General features: G+C 41.8%; 1 pseudogene; it reads right to left on the reverse strand.

Moving 5' to 3' along the window:
- Positions 1-4,824: 4,824 nt before the first annotated feature.
- LOC118938947 (uncharacterized) lies at positions 4,825-6,000 on the reverse strand (annotated as a pseudogene).

Genomic DNA, 6,000 nt, shown 5'->3' on the forward strand with positions numbered 1-6,000 from the left:
TAGTGACATTTTGTTTGTCCCCACAAGAAAAATTGATATTTCTAGGTAGTTAAGGTTCAAATTAGGGGTTAAAGGTTACTGTTACGAGTTACGGTTAAGATTAGGGTGAAGTTTAGGGTTAGGGAAAATAAGATTTTAAAAGGTAATCAATTGTGTGTCCCCACAAGGTTAGTTAAACAAGATTGTGAGTGAGAATTGAGTGATGTAGGGCATTTGTAAACAGTCTCCAGTCTGGTCTGGTCTGGTTTTACCCATATTGTATTATTGCTGTGAGTATTTCTGTTCTTCATGCAGATTGAATCTTCTATTCAACAATAATAAATAAAAAAAAGATATTCCTTTGTATTTCAGTCTCTGCTCCTATTCCTTGTACTCAGAGTGGACCGGGCAGCATCATTTGTACTCAGAGTGGACCGGGCAGAATCCTAAAAACAGCTCTGAGATAACCTCTCTTGGAGCGAGCTACAGCATGTTGCCAAGGACTCAAAGACATGGGAGCACATTGTGGTCATGTCCCATAGGGGATGAAGAGGGTAGAGTAAGTAAGTATTGGTTGTTTCAGTTCACACACAAATTACTTCATCAATGACCCACAATGAAAAGGATGAGGCTGCTAATACATATCATGGTAGCATCTCTATGAAATGTTTTCATAAGTAACATAGCCCATTTCATTTGATCAACACAGAAGTAATTCCCTTTATGAATAATGTCCAGCCACATTGTGGCCAGATGGAGAAAAACAATCAGATAAAACATCTTCCAAGTAAGAGACATAGCAGACAATCACTCTGGCCTTTTACCATTTTGTCAGGCAGACTCATTGCCAAGGTAAGTTGACGCTTAGGCTTAAATTAATAATCCGCAGATTAATGAGTTGCTTTGGGTTGAGAACAGGGACTTATTCTCAACCCAGTGTCGTCTGCACAAAGTCAGGAAACGGAAATCAGGAAACGTTTTGAGATTGTGTACAGTTGTGTAGGGTTTGAACAAGCGGCAGTGGAAACGGAGAGGGTTTGTGGACTATCATGCCCTCCCTGTCCCTGCAGAGCCAGGCAAACAAATGGCAACAGCTGGCCAGGTTTAACCCGGGGGGAAATCTGCTCGAGTTGAGCTCCACATGAGGCATAGCTGAGGGCATACCGAGGTCACATTCAATCACCCATTATGTATAATTATTCTCTCCAGAAAAACATTGCATTAACAATGTATAAAAGCACTGCCACAAAACACACGACAGCACCACAGCTGTTCTCTTGGAATGCTGGTACTGTGTTCATGTTTTAACTTATCAGAACATACAGTAGAGCAAACCGCTTGATGGGAAATTGGGTCATTTATAGGTGAAGTTAGTCATAAACGCTTTAGTATTTTCTAGTGTAAGCATGATTTTGATAAACAATGTAAACCTACATTTGTTGTCATATGTAGTGCTTGTGAATGCTATGCGGAGAGAACATCAACATAAAGATGGACGCAGTACAGGGAAACAGTGCCACTGGCTGCCCCACTACGTTATTGTTTTTGTAGCAGAGCTGAGGAGCGTTGCGCTGCTCGCCCAGCGAAACAAAATAAGAAATACATGATTGTGCTCTTCTATTGCTCGTGCAATGATGTCTGTGGTGGAGAACTCTGTTTATTGTTTGCAGTAACATCTTAGTTGGTGTAATATTGCAAACTGACATGTCTGTTTCACCATTAAAGATTCCATCTTTAAGGGTTCTGTTGTTTTTTTCTTCAATTTGACTGTTGAAACATTACTTGAATTTGTTTCCCACTTACCTACCTTTCAGTTCCATTTTTACAGTTTTCTTTCAAATGTGTGTGTCTCAATTTCCCACTGTGTTTAAAAGGAACATGTGTCCACAAACACAACTAGGTGCACTTGTTACTATATCTGACCTCAACCCCAGACATCCTGAATGAACTGAATAACTAGTCTTTATACTGATATAGATACATGTTGTTTCATGTATGAATCACAATGAATAAGTCAGCTCAACAGGTGGCTGTGTCTGGAGAGAACTCCAACTGGTGGCTGTGTCTGGAGAGAACTCCAACTGGTGGCTGTGTCTGGAGAGAACTCCAACTGGTGGCTGTGTCTGGAGAGAACTCCAACTGGTGGCTGTGTCTGGAGAGAACTCCAACTGGTGGCTGTGTCTGGAGAGACCTCCAACTGGTGGCTGTGTCTGGAGAGACCTCCAACTGGTGGCTGTGTCTGGAGAGAACTCCAACTGGTGGCTGTGTCTGGAGAGAACTCCAACTGGTGGCTGTGTCTGGAGAGAACTCCAAAGAAAGATATCATCAAAACACTGCATTGAAAAAAATCTGTGGATTTGGCAGAGAAAGAGAGAGGCTGAGGATATAGCAGGAAGATAACCCATGTAGTATTGTGCATTTTTCGGTTTGCTCCAGAAATGCCATTTTCCTTATACTTCTCATCACATTCAAATGGTGTTAGTGGGGACAGAATTGAATTAGCAGAGGTATTAGTGTATGTGAGATAAAACAGGTTTACTTCGTAGAAAGCTATATATGCCAAAAGATCAAAAGGGGGAGGCATGTAGCCCAGAGGTTTGAGTGTTGGGCCAGTAACCGAAAGGTTGCTGGATCGAATTCCCAAGTTGACAAGGTACAAATCTGTCGTTCTGCCCCTGAACAAGGCAGTTAACCCATTGCTCCCCAGTAGGCTGTCATTGTAAATAATAACTTATTCGTAACTGACTTGTCTAGTTAAATAAAAAAAAGACTGCCTCAAAACTAAGACTGCTTTTGTTATGGTCTCAATGATTCAGACTATTTGTGTATTTGGTCTCCCTTGATGAGTGATTCTAACTGTTACATTAATTGAATCAAACACAACAGCATTCCAACTCTGGGCGGTATTTATATCATTGAGCAAAGTATTTATTGACATAACAAAATCGTTTATGTGAGGTGACATAGGGTGACTGCACCAAAACTTTTCACTGAGCCTTGAGTGGATGTTGATTGAATAGTGAACTGTTTAACAAAGATTAGGCTCTGTCTCCATCTGCTGGCTATATGCTGCCTGTCAACAACAATTCCTGCTCATGTTAGCTGGACATGTCCCCATTTATTGTTTGAGTGAAAGATTAACTTAGAGAAAACATGTAATAAGCATGTATAAGCAGTATAAACATTTATAATAGCTTTATATTATATTATTTATCGATGCTGTACATTTTCAAGTCTTACAACATATACAATTGCATTATATAACCACATACAGTTGAAGTTGGAAGTTTACATACACCTTACATACATACACCTTAGCCAAATACATTTCACAATTCCTGACATTTAATCCTAGTAAAAATGTCCTGTCTTAGGTCAGTTAGGATCACCACTTTAGTTTAAGAATGTGAAATCTCAGAATAATAGTAGAGAGTGACTTATTTCAGATTTTATTTCTTTCATCACATTCCCAGTGGCTCAGAAGTTTACAAACACTCAATTAGTATTTGATAGCATTGCCTTTACATTGTTTAACTTGGGTCAAACGTGTTGTGTAGCCTTCCACAAGCTTCCCACAATAAGTTGGGTGGATTTTGGCCCATTCCTCCTGACAGAGCTGGTGTAACTGAGTCAGGTTAGTAGGCCTCCTTGCTTGCACACGCACATTTTCTATAGGATTGAGGTCAGGGCTTTGTGATGGCCACTCCAATACCTTGACTTTCTTGTCTTTAAGCCATTTTGCCACAAGTTTGGAAGTATGCATTATCCATTTGGAATGGAGGACCCATTTGCGACCAAGCGACCAGGCCTCTCTCATCTTTTTAAGTGGGAAAACTTGCACAATTGGTGGCTGACTATTGACAATTGATGCCCCACTGTACATTCACAGGTACACCTCCAAATGACTCAAATTATGTCAATTAGCCTATCAAAAGCTTCAAAAGCCATGACACAATTTTCTGGAATTTTCCAAGCTGTTTAAAGGCACAGTCAACTTAGTGTATGTAAACTTCTGACCCACGGGAATTGTGATACAGTGAATTATAAGTGAAATAATCTGTAAACAATTGTTGGAAAAATTAAATGTGTCATGCACAAAGTAGATGTCCTAACCGACTTGCCCAAACAATAGTTTGTTAACAAGAGACTTGTAGAGTGGTTGGAAAAACACGTTTTAGTGACTCCAACCTAAGTGTATGTAAACTTCTGATTTTAACTGTATGTACAATGCTACAGGAGTTTCCGTCAGCTGTTCAATTTTCTTAATTTGAAAATATCCCAGGTCTAGCCAGTGAACATGGCAAGCTCATCACCATCATCTTCCTCCTGTGTGCTTTCCCTCAAGGCATTCTCAAGTCTGATCCAGAACACCTCCTGGTCACGCTCGTCTGTGGGCCAAAACAAGTATGTTTTCCGACACACCATCTTTCATAACCAAGTGTAAGGAGAGAGACAGTAGAGTGTAAGGAGAGAGACAGTAGAGTGTAAGGAGAGAGACAGTAGAGTGTAAGGAGAGAGACAGTAGAGTGTAAGGAGAGAGACAGTGGAGTGTAAGGAGAGAGACTGTAGAGTGTAAGGAGAGAGACCGGGATCTCTTCGAGAAACACCATCAGAAGAACATCGCTCCCCTCACACAGAAGTCTGACTGGCCACCTGGAACTCCAGGGCCACCACTCACTGCGGAGAAAGTCACGGGTCACCACTCAGTGTGCATCTGGCATTGTAGATGGCTGTTTCAATGTTCTCTAGGATAGCCTTGCCCGGACGGGCGTCGAGGTGTTGCAAGCACAGTCGGAACAGAGCTGATCCTAATCCTAGTCCTTTCTAGATGGGCTACCAGCTCACTCACGGCTCATCTCTGGAGCTGTAGCAACCTTTCCCCGCTGCCTTATGCCTTCGAAGGCGAGGCCGCGGAAGGAGCAGGTAATAGATGGCACATTTCTGATTGTGCCAGATTAGGCACATGGTCACAGTCACCAAGTCCAGAAGGAAGGTGGCCAAGAAAAGGCTGTGGAAGAACTGGTCATAAGAGCATGCTTTGTCATCTAATTCCCGCATGTAGTGAGCTGTCCCCATATTGTCACAGTGGCGGTCATAGATATGGGCTATGTGCACAGTAGGATAATTTAAAGCTTTTGAACCAGGCATTTGGGCGGGTACTGTACAGTGGGTTGTCGCTGATATCAAGGAATAGCAACATAGGGAGGTTATCAAACAAAGATTTCTCCAAAACGTGTAAATGGTTGGACTGAATTAGTAAAACCTTCAAGGAATTCCCTGGAGGCAGTAAAATGTCGGGTAGAGGATCCAGGTCTGTTTTGTAAAAGGTCAGCATTTCCAGTGATTTAAGTGGATGAAGGACAGTACTAGATTGGTGTTACTGAAAGTGATGCCGGCCCCAAAATACCGTCTTAAGTTGACAAGGGGGACAAAGTTATTTGGATGGAAATTGCTCAAAATGGTGCTTCCTATGGATAAACATCTTACGCGCACTTACTCCGTGAAGAAACCCGGTCCAAAATGTTCAACTCCATCTCCTCCAGGGCCTTGGTAGCGTAACTCCACATACTCTAGGGCGGAGTGTTGTCTTTATCAAAATAAAGGCAGTTGTTATACAACACTGGCTGTTTCAGTTTCACAAGACCTTGTAAGATGGCAGGAGTTAATCTTTTGATATGCTTCCCAGGTCCAGGTAATCAAGATTTTCCAGGTCTTGGAAGGATCCTTCCTCAATGTATTTGATAATGAGGCCGAGGTCCAGCTTCACAAGTCTGCTGAGTTTGCTGAAAGGTTGATTGGTGATGTATCTAATGACACTGTATAGCATGTAAAAGTCTTCAAGGTTCTCTAGGTCACTGAAAGTGTTTTTTATTAATTTAATGATTTCATTTCGATAATGGACAAGCATCTAAGGTTCCTTAGAGGGAGGAGCCAGTGAGGGTTGAGTTCTTGAATCTTGCTTCTATCTAGATTTACATGCTGACCAGACAAGCAGGCGCGTGTGCGTCTGCCATCACACAT

Source organism: Oncorhynchus mykiss, chromosome 15 (genome assembly GCF_057628025.1).
Source record: "Oncorhynchus mykiss isolate SJ-2025 chromosome 15, ASM5762802v1, whole genome shotgun sequence".
Taxonomy (NCBI): Eukaryota; Metazoa; Chordata; class Actinopteri; order Salmoniformes; family Salmonidae; genus Oncorhynchus; species Oncorhynchus mykiss.